This window comes from Schistocerca piceifrons, chromosome 8, assembly GCF_021461385.2.
Source record: "Schistocerca piceifrons isolate TAMUIC-IGC-003096 chromosome 8, iqSchPice1.1, whole genome shotgun sequence".
NCBI lineage: Eukaryota > Metazoa > Arthropoda > Insecta > Orthoptera > Acrididae > Schistocerca > Schistocerca piceifrons.
The window spans coordinates 68,081,388-68,096,937 of record NC_060145.1 but is presented as its reverse complement, the minus strand read 5'-3'; positions in this window follow the sequence as shown (position 1 = coordinate 68,096,937).

Here is a 15,550-nt window from a genome sequence, read left to right as displayed (position 1 = left end):
AGCAAGTATGGTGGGTCTGACACACCGGTGTCAATGTGTTCTTTTTTCCATTTCCACGAGTGTATGATTACCACTCATATGTCAAAAAAATGGTTCAAATGGCTTTCAGCACTATGGGACTTAATATCTGGGGTCATCAGTCCCCTAGAACTTAGAACTACTTAAACCTATCCTAAGGACATCACACACATCCATGGCCGAGGTAGGATTCGAACCGGCGACCGTAGCGGTCACGCGGTTCCAAACTGAATCGCCTAGAACCGCACGGCCACACCGGGCGGCTTCATATGTCAGGCAAATACTCTTAAATTAACGAAGGAATACACTCACGAATCTTAAGGGGGTAGGACGTCAGGGCCGACTTCGAGCAGGAGAGGCATCACAGGACATTTTAATTTCCAGTGTCTATACTTTTACAAATAAATTCGTAAAACTTTGTCAGCACCACCAGAAAGGATTCAGGATTCACACTCATTGCAGTGGAAGTTCGATAAGATGACAAAATAAACTTTTTTGCGTGTGAAATTTCGTCATGTTTTGACTTACTAATGGTTGCATTTGTTGCTATAGGTACACTTTTCTTCATAAGTTAGAGAGATTCTTCGATGAATTTTGCACAGCATACATACCATACTTACAGGTGTATCAAACTCTAGAATTTATTTAATTTATGAAAAAACGAATGATCTGTTGTATTTTAAACTTCATGTTTAGAAAAATCACAAATTTTGTAGTTAATCACCTCAATTTTTACCACAGTTTTTAATAGATTTGGAAAATTCTAGAGTTTCATACACCTTAAGTATGGTTTGTATGCTGTGCAAAATTACTCGAACCATCTCCCTTACTTATGAAGAAAAGTGTACCTATAGCAACAAATACTGCCATTAGTAAGTGAAAAAAATGATGAATTTCACATGTAAAAAAAATTACTTCGTTATGTTTTCGAACTTCCACTGCTATTAGTGTGAATTCTTAATCCATCCTGGTCATGCTGACAAAGTTTCATGAATTTATTTGTAAAAGTACAGATAGTGGAAATTAAAATGTCCTGTGGTGCCTCTCCTGCTCCAAGTCGGCCCGTTTGACGTTCTACCCCTCTTAAAGCGGATAATTTGTGTCTAAAATAATTTTCTAGAAATAGAATTGTATTCACGTAAAAATCAGTTATACTCTCCCGTGTTCTCTTCGCCTCCTTAGATGAGTGCCGACTGCACAGTAGTTCAGTGTGTTCGGTCAGAGAGTTAGCTGCCTTCTCTAACAAGAAAGCTGAGAGTGTGGATGAAGGATGAACATGAATGGGTGTCATGGGACGTCCGCAACGAACAAAAATTAAGAATAAGTGGCCAGCGCGTCTGATTGCCACACAGAGGGCAGGATTCGATTCCCGGCTGGGTTAGAGATCTTCTCCGCTCGAGGACTACATGTTGTGTTGTCCTTATCATCATTTCTTCATATTTGACAGGTAAGTCGCCCAATGTCGCCCGGTGGGGTCACACGGCGATCAATGCCATAGAATCATTCCATTCCATTTCGGGTGATATCAGACATTATTTGGGCGGAAACAAATATTGTATATAAGGATCGTAAATATTGACTACATCAAACTTCAGAATCAAAACATAATGATTAATCAAATAACAATTACTGTCATAAATTGTAATGGACAAGTATTTTGAGTTGCACAATTATAATTAACAATATTCCTCCACTGAAATATTAATGCTTCCAAATAAGAAAGAAAACTTTGGAATACGGCAAACAGTACATCGACAGAAATTATCACAGAAGCACAAAAAATTTACCGCTTTGATCGAATAAAAGAGATGTGATTGAAATTTGCTAGTGCATGCTATTTTCAGTAGTTCTTGAAAACACTATTTCCAAACTAAAATACTGTTATTGTTATTCAAATGTGGACTAATAAGTTTCATTACATAGAAACACACACAAATTTTCACATTGAGATAAGTTTTACTTTGTGACAACGGTAACAGTACACTACAGTACTCCCGTTATTTACGTTTGTGGTGATTTTAGTTTTATGGCCATTAGCCCGTCGCCCGAGGTGTGCTTCTCTGCCTAATGTGTCGTCTTTGAATGCTGGAGACATCATCAGAAGCCATAAATACACAGAAAGCAGATACAATCTCAGAGAAAGTTAGTAATCCAAAATGCTGGCACGTATCAACGCAACGGTTGGTTCGTGACACCATCAGACCACTGCGTAAGTTCTTAGGCAGCAGTCCGATGACGTCACGACCTGACCGTTTCGCGGATACGTGTTAACAGCTCCGCTTGCTGAACTTGTACCCAAAATTAAGCTTACTAAGAGCCCTACAGTACGTGAAGGGGAACCCAACAATTTCATTAGTCGAGAAACTGTTGGCAGTATCGACGGTAGACTGGATCAAGGCAGGCTCTAGGCGCTCAGTCCGGAACCGCGCGACTGCTACGGTCGCAGGTTCGAATCCTGCCTTGGGCATGGATGTGTGTGATGTCCTTAGGTTAGTTAGGTTTAAGTAGTTCTAAGTTCTAGGGGACTGATGACCACAGATGTTAAGTCCCATAGTGCTCAGAGCCATTTGAACCATTTTTGGATCAAGGCATCTCGGATAGTACAGACGAGATGTAAATTAGTGTGGATGTCAGTTTTCGCACTGGGTGGGAATGCTCACGAGCTGACAAAGCTACAAACCAAACGAGTAAATAAAATGAACGGCACTGGGGATCAACACGACTCCTACCAGTAGGGATTAGACGAGTGTCGTCCTTTTGTTAAATACGCCGAACGTATGTCTGAGTCTCTGAGGATTTCCGAGCTTAACACAGCTCGACTGCACCCCACGCCGGTAGCGAAACTAGTCCATGAGACTATGCCCGGGGTAAACGAGCCCCACGTAAATACTGTACATCTACGAAGGGTAAAAACCGCGTGCAGATGTAGTTCAAATCGCCCCAGTGGCCAAACAGTGTGGCAGCTATTTGAAGCTACGAGTAAGTATTGCTGTACGGTGTGGAAATCGCGTCAGGTGGGACTGACGGGTGACATCGAAAAAGTACAAGGAAGGGCAGCTCGTTTTGTGTTATCGCGAAATAGGGGAGATGATACGTGAATTGAAGTGTCAATCATTAAAACAACGTCGTTTTTCGTTGCGACGGGACCTTCTCGAGAAACTTTCAATCACCAGTCTTCTCCTCCGGTTGTGATAACATTCTGTTGGCATCCTCCTGCATGGGGAGAAAAGATAATCACGACAGAATCAGAAAAATAAGGGCTCGCAAGGAAAGTTTTAAGTGCTCGTTTTCCCGCGCGCCATTCGAGAGTGGAACGGTAGAGAGACAGCTTAAGGTGGTTCATTGAACGCTCTGCCGGACACTTTATTGTGAATAGCACAGTAATCACGTAGATGTAGATGTAAGTAAAATTTTACATATACCGTTTCTTTGTCGGCAAGAACAGTCTGTCAGGACACGTAGATGTTAATATGACCGAAGACGAATTTGCACAGGAGAATTCTTGAAGTTCACCGTACTTAGGAAAAAGGTTCGAGACAGAGAGGAGTTAAATATGTCTCATACCACTCATTTAAAATTCGTTTCGCAGTCAGTCCGCTAACTGGTTTGATGCAGCCCGCACGAATTCCTCTCCCGTACCAACCTTTCAATCTCAGAGTAACAATTGCTACCCACATCCTATATTATTTGCTGAATATATCCCAACCTCTGCTTCCTCTACAGTTTTTACCCTCTGCAGCTCCTTCTATTACCATGGAAGTTATTCCCTGATAACGGATGTCCTATCATCCTGTCCCTTGTCTTGTGAGTGTTTTTCCAATATTCCTTTCCTCTCCGATACTCAACCTTTACCTTATCAGTCCACCCAATATCCAACATTCTTCTGTAGCATCTCATCTCAAATACTTCGATTCTCTTCTATTGTGGTTTTCCCACAGGCCATGTTTCGCTACCGTACAATGCTGTGCTCCAAACGTACATTCTCAGAAATTTCTGCCAGGGATTAAGGCTTGTGTTCGATACCAGTAACTGTCTCTTGACCAGAATGCCGTTTTTGCCAGTGTGTGTGTCTGTTTTTTATGTCTTCCTCGCTCCGTCCATTGTAGGTTATTTTGCTGCCTAGGCAGTAAAGTTCCTTAACTTCATGTACCTATTGATTGCCAATTATGGTGTTCAGTTTCTTGCTGTTCTCGTTTCTACTACTTTTCGTTACTTTCGTCTTTCTTCGATTTATTCTCAATCCATATTCTGCACTCATTGGACTGCTCATATAATTCAACAGATCGTGTAATTCTTCTTCACTTTCACTGGGTTAGCGATGTCATCAACGAAAATTAACACTGATATCATTTCACCTCTAATTTTTATGCCACACTTAAACCTTTCTTTTATTTCCGTCATTTCTTCTTGACGTGTTGATTGAACGTACTACATCCCTGTCTGACACCCTGACACCCTTTTTAATTCGTGCCCTTTGTTGTTTGACTTCCACTCCGTTTTGGTTCTTACAGATATTGTATGTGACCCATCACTCCCTGTAACTTATCTCCTATTTTTCTTATGATTTCGATCTTGCACCATTTTACACCTTCGAACGCTTTTTTCAGCTCGACAAATCCTATGAGCGTGTCTTGATTTATCTTCAGTTTTGCTTCCATTATCAACCGCAACGTCAGAACTGCCTCTCCGGCCCCTTTATCTTTCCTAAAGCCAAACTGGTCGTCATCTAATACATCCTCAATTTTCTTTTCCATTCTTCTGTATATTATTCTTGTCGCGAACTTGGACGCATGAGCTGTTAGGCTGACTTTGCGCTAATTCTCACAATTTTCCGCTCTTGCAGTCTTAGGAATCGTGTAGATAATGTTTTTTTTTAAAAGTCTTGTGCTATAGCGAAAGTTTCAGACATTCTACATGAAAAATCGTTTTGTTGCCACTCCCCTCAGTGATTTAAGAAATTCCAATGAAATGTTATCTATACCTTCTGCCTTGTTTTATTTTATGTCTTCCAAAGCTCTTCCAAATTCTGATTCTGAAACTGGATTCCCTCTCTCTTCCCTATCGACTCCTGTTTCTTCCTTTATCACGTCTTCAGATAAGTCTTCCACCTCATAGAGGCCCTCAGTGTAATGTTTCCACTATCTGCTCGCTCCTCTGCGTTTAATTCCCATTGCACACTCGATGTTACCACACTTGCTTTTAATTGCACCGAAGATTCTTTTGACTTTTCTATATGCTGAGTCAGTCCTTCCGACAATCATTTTTTCTGATTTCTTTACGTTTTTCGCGTAGTCATTTCGCCTTAGCTTCCCTACACTTCCTATTTATTTCATTCCTAAGTGACTTGTATTTATGTATTGCTAATTTTTTTCTCTGAACATTTTTGTACTTTCTTTTCTCGTCGATTATGTTGTCATCTGTTATTTCTTCGCAGGTACCTGCCCTGTACCTATGTTCTGTGATTGCCCTTTTTAGGGATGTCTACTACTCTTTAACTGAACTGCTTACTGGGCTATTCATTATTGCAGTATCTATAGCTTCAAAGAACTTCAGGCGCCTCTTCATTCCATAACAATTCCGTATCCCGCTTCTCTGCCCATCGATTCTTCCTCACTAGTCTTTTAAACTTCAACCAACTCTTCACCACTATTAAATTGTGATCTGATCCTATATCTGCTCCTGGGTACGCCTTACAGTTCGGTATCTGATGGTATCTATGCTTGACCATGATTTACTCTAACTGAAATCTTCCTGAATCTCCCTTTCTTTTCCAAGTACACGTCCTCCTCTTGTGATTCTTGAACGGTCTATTCACTATTACAAGCTAAAATTTATTGTAGAACTCAGTTCCTTCCAAGCCCATACGCTCACGTAATCCTTTCTTCTACTCTTTCTCCTACAGCCGCATTCCAATCCCACACGTCTATTAGGTTTTCATCTCCCTTTACTTACTGAATTATCCGTTCAATATTCTCATACACTTTCCCTAACTCTTCATCTTCTGTTTACGGGAAGAGCGGAGGAGAGGAGAAGAGGAGGAGCGAGCAGAGACTCTGTACATTCTCTTGCCCTTGGGCTGGAAAACTGTCCCTAAATGCGGAAGAATCAGTTATTGTCAACGGCATCTGCATTAAAGAATATAATGTATATTCTCAGGACATGTGGCCTGTAATTGAAAAAGTGTCATGATGATCTCTCCACTGGTAAAACATTCTAGACTAGTCCGCCATTCGGATCTCTGGGAGAGGACTTCCAAAAGGAAGTGACCATGAAGAAAAATCTGAAAAACCACCAGAAGGATAACGTGGAATGTCAGAAGTCGGAACGTGGTAGGGGAGGTACAGAATCTGGAAAGAGAAACGCAGAGGGTCAAAATGGATACAGTGCGGGTCAGTGAAGTGAAATGGAAAGAATACGGGGATTTCTGGTCACATGGGCATAGAGTAATATCAAAGCAGCAAAAAAAAAAAAATGTATAACGGGAGTAAGATTCTTTACGAAGAGGAAGATGGGCCAGGAAGTGAGTTCACTGACGGAGAAGTTCTCATTAGCATCAGAGTAAACTATCACCGACAACAGTAGTTCAGGCATACATACCAACGTCACAGGCAGAAGGTAAGGAGGTGCGCTGTAGGTCTTTAGGTTCAGAATTACATGTGGTGCTATATAAGCCTTAGGCATGGTCACACCCACAACAGTTTCGCAGTGGTATACTACGTGCGAAATATCCCGGACCGTACAGCACTGAAAGCAATTTCGAGGGAGTTCCTGTAAAGTGGTAGCAGTGCATGAAGCAGGGAGCATGAGAAACAGGGCGCAAAAATGTAAAATTATCTGTCAAGTCTTATTTAATTCTCAGGAGTATTAACAAAGTAAATGTGGCACAGTTTAAAAGAAATCTTATACATGAACTTGAAGGGACGTACAATCATTTTCCAAATTGGACTTGCACTTTCTTTTAAATTACAAATATAAGAAAGTACTCATTTGTCAACAAGAAATCTGTTTCTTTATAACAAGCGCGGCTACCAAGTCGCTGGATGCACTCTTCACTTCCGACTTCTCTATTCAGTTTCCAAAACCACTCTAGCAACGTAATTTGCAACAAGATAAAGAGAGTAGGGTTACTACAAGAATACATTTGATTACACAAATGGGAATACACACGGTTGATTGAGAAAAGAAAATAAAAATTCGTGGCAAAAATAATTCCACTCTAAACACACTCATCACGCAATTGGTGATTATACAAATTAAACTGCAAATGTTCACAAACGGATACGTATGAGAGAAAGACTTGGTTCGCAACCGCTTGAAGAAATTATGAATTTCTCCAGAAATCTATTCAAAATACAATATGGTTCTCATCACATAAGAATACCTATACTGAATCGTGTTCGTGGTCTCTAAATCGTTACTTTTATTTTACTTACCCGTTGCCCGACCACGAGCATTACAAGACAATGTGTCTTTAGCAAACACGCAGCACTTATTGATGGAGGCATGTACGGTCTTTGCATCTAAATGAAAGGCAGTTTTCCGGCCAGTGTGGCCGAGCGGTTCTAGGCGCTTCAGTCTGGAACCGCGCGACCGCTACGGTCGCAGGTTCGAATCCTGCCTCGGGCATGGATGTGTGTGATGTCCTTCGGTTAGATAGGTTCTAGGGGACTGATGACCTCAGAAGTTAAGTCCCATAGTACTCAGAGCCATTTGAACCATTTTGAAAGGCAGTTTGTTTTGCTTCTTTCATTTATGACGAATCTTCAGTGGCCTTTCTGTAGTATTTACAAGTATTCATTTAAGTACAAAGATGGACAATACCTTCATTAATTTTATAGCAGCTAAGAAACGACTGAAAAGGGAAAAAATGATGACTGACACTTAACTGAAATTTGACAAATTCAGACTCACTAGATTTAGCAAGATCCGAGTATATTCGTGAAATTACTATCATGCCTTAATTGGAAATGAATGTTTCTCATCGATCCCCAAAGAGCACGCCGAGCACCCACAGGCAACGGTTTGAGACCCGCTCGGCTGTCGACTTTCGTCGATTGGCTGCGCCACACACACACACACACACACACACACACACACACACAAAGGGCTAAGAGCCACATTGTGCCGACGTAGCCATCACCCCACGTCACGTGTGACGCGCATAATGATTTCAATCCGTCCGGAGCGCACTCTGTTGCTTCGGGGCCGAGATCTGGCAAACACTACCGAGTATACGGTCCAAGACAGACAGACCCACGCAGACGCGCTCGGCGTTAAATTTCCTTCCTCCTCCCTTCGCGTGCACCCAATCAGGACGCCGTGAGATCCATCACCCAGTGACGGAATAGCCAAGTCTTTGGCGCACTCGTAACTCGTCTGTATCAGCCGATCCACGGCTCATCGTTAATGTATCAACTGCCGGGACTCCTCCATGGCCACAGACGAAACAAACAAGTACACGTGTAATAAATATAACTTGGCGTTTTATAATATGACCAACAGGCACTGCCGTTGGAAAACGGGGGCTCGTACCCAAGGCTGTGCTGCTACCCCTTCGCCAGTCTTTTGTTGTCCCGACCTCCCGCCAAGTTGCATGTGCTATCGGAGCCGTTCAGAAGCACCTCGCCTGCTACCTGCTGGTCGGCCTCGCCGACCACCGCCCCTGCCGCGACCATCCACTCGGTGGTACCCCCCCAACCCCCCCTCCCCCCCCCCACCCCCCACCCCACACACACACTGTTCACCCCAGCCCGTCATCAGCCAGCAGCCGGCCGTGGAGGCCAAGCGGTTCTAGGCGCTTCAGTCTGGAACCGCGCGACCGCCACGGTTGCAGGTTCGAATCCTGCCTCGGGCATGGTTGTGTGTGATGTCCTTACGTTACTTAGGTTTAAGTAGTTCTAAGTTCTAGGGGGCTGATGACCACAGATGTTAAGTCCCATAGTGCTCAGAGCGATTTGAACCATCAGCCAGCAGGTCCGCGCGGCTTCCCCGACGGAGGTTCGAATCCGCCGTCGGGCGTGTGTGTGTCGCCCTTAGCGTAAGTTAGTTTTAGTTAGATTAAGTAGTGTGTAAGCTTAGAGACCGATACCTCAGCAGTTTAGTGCCATAAGACCTTACCACACATTTCCAAAATCAGCCAGCACCGGACGCAGGAAGTATTGGAGGACTTACAAGGAAGACAGAACCAGCGAACATCCCCAGTTGTCTCAGTCCCAGAGACTTGTACTGCAACGTCCCTATCCTCACAACCCGACATTACAGAACCCAGCACGACGGCTATCACCTTTTTGTCAGTGCAAACCTCATTGACCATTTATGCACAGATTGTATGACTGTCATTAGTGCGACTCAGTGGGGTGCAGTCCTAAGGGATTTGAAAAATTAAACTGCGAGATTGATGGCCACACAGTCATACATAATAATGGATAGTAATAATTCAGTGGATAGTAATAATTCTGTGTGAAATATCTAGTGATGGAAGAATAACCTACTAAATTAATAGAAGGTTACAGAAGGGAGGCAATTTCTACCAAACAATGAAACACCTGATTTTCAATAAGAGAGTTTCAGAAAAAGCAAAACTCCTCATCTATAAATTACTTCCCTATTGTCACCTATGGAGGAGAAACATGGACAATGACAGAAAGGGACTGGAGCAGACTACAAGCGGGAGAAATGAAATTTCTCTGAGCAGTTAAGGGAAAAACAAGAATGGACAGAGTAAGGAATGTAGATATTAGAAAGGACGTTAAACAAGAGAGTATGAGAGAAGAAACTGAAAAAAAAGACATTAAGGTGGTACGCGCATGTTAAGAGGGTGCATGGGCAGAGACTGCCCAAAATTATGGAAGAACAGAAGATGGATGGAAAAAGACCTAGAGGGTATCCAAGAACAGGGTGAAAAACGGGAGCGAGAAAATCTGTGGAAAGGAGAGGTGTGACGTGGCAGCAAGTGGAGGAAGAAAAGTGATGGGTGGACCGAGCCAAATGGAAAGGACTCGTCAGCACCCAGAACCAGCAGTAGCTGGAGCGGGATCCGGACATAGATGGATATAATAATTCAGACAGTTTTATGTTTTGGGACATCCAGTCATCGCTTTCTAACAGGGAAGCTTCATGCCAATTTATTTTTCTTTTTTTGAAGGAATATAACATTCAACACTCAAAGACAAAAAACGGCACACCACGGAGGACTGGATGATTTATTCAAGAGAAAGAGCTTCACAAACTGAGAAAATCTATAACGCGTTTCTGTACCTCTGGCCCTTATGAGAAGCAGTTATTCGGCTTGACATCGATTGATAGAGTTGTCGGAGGTCTTCCTGACGAATATCGTGCCGAATTCTGTCCAATTGGCACGTTAGCTCGTTAAAATCCCGAGCTCGTTGAAAGATCTTGTCCGTAATCCTCCAAAGATTCTCGATTGGGAGAGACCCTTCCATCTTGCTGGCCAAGCACGACGACAATCAGTACGAACTCTCGCCGTGTGTGGGCGGACATTATCTTGCTGAAATGTAAGCCCAGGATGGCTTATCGTGAAGGGCGACAAAACTTGGTGCACAATATGGTCGACGTACCGCTGTGCTGTAAGGGTGAAGTGGACGACCCCCAAAGGAGTCCTTCAGTGAAATGAAATGGCACCCCAGACCATCACTCCTGGTTGTCGGCCTTTATGGCATGCGATAGTCACGGTGGTACCCACCGTTGGCCAGGGCGTCTCCAGTCACTAGTCATCGGAGGTCAGTTCGAAGTGGGGCTCATCACGGAAGATAATTCTACTCCAGCATACGAGATTCTAGGCTGAAGGTGCCCGACATCACTGCAAATGGTCTGCTTCGTGTATAGAGGTCAATGGGAGGGGCGCCGTGCCTACAAACCCCCTTTCTATGAGCCGCCTGTCAATGGTACTTGTCAGCACTATAGCACCTGCTGCGATTCGGATCGATGATGATGATGAACCAGAGATTCTGAGTCCCTCTGTAACGACTGTTCGTTTGTCAAGTTCTGTCGTCTCTGTATGTCGACGACGTTCTTCTACATCTACATCTACATACATATTCCGCAATCCACCATACGGTGCGTGGCGGAGGGTACCTCGTATAACAACTAGCATATTCTCTCCCTGTTCCACTCCCAAGCAGAACGAGGGAAAAATGACTGCCTATATGCCTCCGTATGAGCTCGAATCTCTCTTATCTTATCGTTGTGGTCTTTCCGCGAAATGTAAGTTGGCGGCAGTAAAACTGTACTGGAGTCAGCCTCAAATGCTGGATCTCAAAATTTCCTCAGTAGCGATTCACGAAAAGAACGCTTCCTTTCCTCTAGAGACTCCCACCCCACTTCCTGAAGCATTTCTGTAACACTTGCATGGTGATCAAACCTACCAGTAACAAATCTAGGAGCCCACCTCTGAATTGCTTCTATGTCGTCCCTCAATCCGATATGATAGGGATCCCAAGCGCTCGAGCAGTACTCAAGAATAGGTCGTATTAGTGTTTTATAAGCGGTCTCCTTTACAGATGAACCACATCTTCCCAAAATTCTACCAATGAACCGAAGACGACTATCCGCCTTCCCCACAACTGCCATTACATGCTTGTCCCACTTCATATCGCTCTGCAAAGTTATGCCGAAATATTTAATCGACTTGACTGTGTCAAGCGCTACACTACTAATGGAGTATTCGAACATTGCAGAATTCTATTTCCTATTCATATGCATTAATTTACATTTATCTATATTTAGAGTTAGCTGCCAATCTTTACACCAATCACAAATCCTCTCCAAGTCATCTTGTATCCTCCTACACTCAACGACGACACCTTCCCGTACACCACACCATCATCTGCAAACAGCTGCACATTGCTAACCACCCTATCCAAAAGATCATTAATGTAGATAGAAAACAACAGCGGACCTACCACACTTCCGTGGGGCACTCCAGATGATGCCCTCACCTCATACGAACACTCACCATCGAGGATAACGAACTGAGTTCTATTACTTAAGAAGTCTTCGAGTCACTCACATACTTGGGAACCTATCCCATATGCTCGTATCTTTGTTAGGAGTCTGCAGTGGGGCACCGAGTCAAACGCTTTCCGGAAGTCAAGGAATATGGCATCCGTCTGATATCCTTCATCCATGGTTCGCAAGATATCATGTGAAAAAAGGGCGAGTTGCGTTTCGCAGGAGCGACGCTTTCTAAAGCCGTGCTGATGCATGAACAGCAATTTCTCTGTCTCAAGGAAATTCATTATATTCGAACTGAGAATATGTTCGAGAATCCTGCAACAAACCGATGTTAAGGATATTGGTCTGTAATTTTGAGGATCCGTCCTTCTACCCTTCTTCTTGAAGCTGTGTTCGGCCATGGTCCACCCATTCCTGCCAACATTACCCAGTAGTGGCATCGCTGCTATTCCAACGTCGAACGATTCGCCGATTACCGCAACTGGCCTCTTTGAGCCCAACTACACGTCCTTTCTCACGTGCTGACATCTGCGTATAACGTTCACGCTCCTGCCCGGAAAGCACAGTTACTGCAGAACTGAGTACATGAAATTCGCAAGGACCTTAAGCTCTGGTGTCTATCGTCGCCATCTCAGCGATGGAACCGCATCGCAGCTTCACACATTGTTCCGTCGGCTGCCAAAGTTTACGATTTTGCATTTTCCGCCGATATCAGTGTGAATATCAGTCCGTGACCAGTTCGCTTTCTTCTTCTTTTTTTTTCTTCTTAGAATGTGTTATGGAGTTGGTAGAAACTTGGCTACTGAACGAAGAGAGCTTATAAAAACGAGGGTATAATATGGTTCGTAAAGATAGAGATGTTACATTTGCGGGGGGGGGGGGGGGGGGGGGGGCTGCTATTCTAATCAAAAATGGGTTGAGTACAAGTTGTGACTGAGACGAAGCAATATGCATGGTGGTGCGAGGCGATGCTCATCGGTGCTACAGCCGAGATCTCATTGCTGCGATACGAAGAGCAACAAAACAGCTGGAATCACTTTTCTCCCGCAGTTGCAGTCAAGAGCTCTCTTCTGAAGACACTGTTATTATAACCTGTCATTATTTAAGGCCCAAAAGACTGAAAAAGAAAAAGAAGTATAGTGTCTATCCGTACAATGCTATAAATATCAAATATGCTTGGGCTCTGATTTCTCGTGAGCTCTCTCAACCAGTTAAATCGCTAGAAACTATGCACAAGTATTCTTTTTTTCTTTCTTTCACTGGTGCCATGTCCCGTGCTGATGCAGGGTCGGCATTGTTAGGAACGGATTTGGCAAGGTTAGTGGAAAGGGTTGGCCGGATGCCCTTCCTACCGCCACCCCTCCCCCCCCCCCCCCTGGCATGGAATTACTGTACCCCTGCTCTCTGTGACCAGTGTAATTTATGGAGTAGTGCGAAGGTGTTCAGATATCTGCGAGTCGTGTAACTGAGGCGGAACGTGGGGACCAGCCCGGTATTCACCTAGTGGGATGTGGAAAACCGCCTAAAAACGACATCCAGGCTGGCCGGCACACCGACCGACGTCGATAATCCGCCGGGCGGATTCGATCCGGGGCGGGTGCGCCTACCCCAGTCCAGGAAGCAGCGCAATAGCGCTCTCGTCTAACCTGGCTGGTAAACTAAGCACAAGTATAGCTCCTGCGAACTGCTAAATCAGTAATACAAGTTTTAGGAATTTTATTCCACTATTAAGGTTTTCAGTCGAACCGCCCACATATAATTTAGAAAATCTCCTATTAAACTTGCTACATGCAATTTTGTCACTGAGCTGATCTGCATTTTCCGAGTGGGTCTCGGGGGAAGTTTCGATCAGCGAGCGCATTTTCAGTATTGAGTTACGTAAATCAGCCGGGGCGCCGAGAGTCGGACGGGATGAGGGGTCAGGTCATTACGCCCGGAGCTGCGCCGACCTCTGTGTGTCTCTCTCTCTAGCGGCGCCGATCGCAGCGGCGGCCGCGTCGTCATTACGCTGTGCACGGGCTGTTAACTGCTTCCGCCGTATCTGCGACGTTATTAATGGTTATTAATTTTGCCGGTCAGCGCCGGAATTCGGCGGCCACTTGAGGGCCGCGGGCTATTTACGGCCACCCGTATTAAATGTATCTGTCCGCGCAGCGACGCAAATGGCCCCCGCCGCGAGCGTTCGCCCAATAAAAGGGCTGAAAAGCTTAGCGCGCGCGCCGACGTCGCCGCGAACGGAAGAAATACGCTGAGCAAGTTCATTACGCGCCGCTGGAATCGCGGCCGGTGAAATACTGCGAGCGGCGGCCGACCGGGAGCTGCAAGGGCAAACATCGCGGCAGACGAGGAGCGAATGGTGAAGCTCGAGAAGGGTGCCAGAGGTGACTGTGGCAGAGTGATGGTCGACCCAAGTCTCGGCTGGGGTGATACATGACTGAAAAAATTTGGTCATTAAAAAATTACCTTTACCAAAGCTCTTTAATTTTTTCCTTGTTGATGTTGTTGTGGTCTTCGGTCCTGAGACTGGTTTGATGCAGCTCTCCATGCTACTCTATCCTGTGCAAACTTCTTCATCTCCCAGTAACTACTGCAACCTACATCCTTCTGATTCTGCTTAGTGTATTCATCTCTTGGTCTCCTTCTACGATTTTTACCCTCCACGCTGCCCTCCAATACTAAATTGGTGATCCCTTGATGCCTCAGAATATGCCCTACCAACCGATCCCTTCTTCCAGTTAAATTGTGCCACAAATTTCTCTTCTCTCCAATTCTGTTCAATACCTCCTCATTAGTTATGTGATCTACCCATCTAACCTTCAGCATTCTTCTGTAGCACCACATTTCGAAAGCTTCTATTCTCTTTTTGTCTAAACTATTTATTGTCCACGTTTCACTTCCATACATGGCTACACTCCATACGAATACTTTCAGAAACGACTTCGTGACACTTAAATCAATACTCGATGTTAACAAATTTATCTTCTTCAGAAACGCTTTCCTTGCCATTGCCAGTCTTCATATTATATCCTCTCTACTTCGACCATCAACAGTTATTTTGCTCCCCAAATAGCAAAACTCATTTACTACTTTAAGCGTTTCATTTCCTAATCTAATTCCTTCAGCATTACCCGACTTAATTCGACTACATTCCATTATCCTCGTTTTTCTTTGTTGATGTTCATCTTATATCCTCCTTTCAAGACACTGTCCATTCCGTTCAACTGCTCTTCCAAGTCCTCAAAGCTTTTATTTCTTCTCCATGGATTTTAATACCTACTCCAAATTTTTCTTTTGTTTCCTTCACTGCTTGCTCACTATACAAATTGAATAACATCGGGGATAGGCTACAACCCTGTCTCACTCCCTTCCCAACCACTGCTTCCCTTTCATGTCCCTCGATTCTTATAACTGCCATCTGGTTTCTGTACAAATTGTAAATAGCCTTTCGCTCCCTGTATTTTACCCCTGCCACCTTCAGAATTTGAAAGAGAGTATTGCAGTCAACATTTTCAAAAGCTTTCTCTAAGTCTACAAATAATAGAAACGTAGGTTTGCCTTT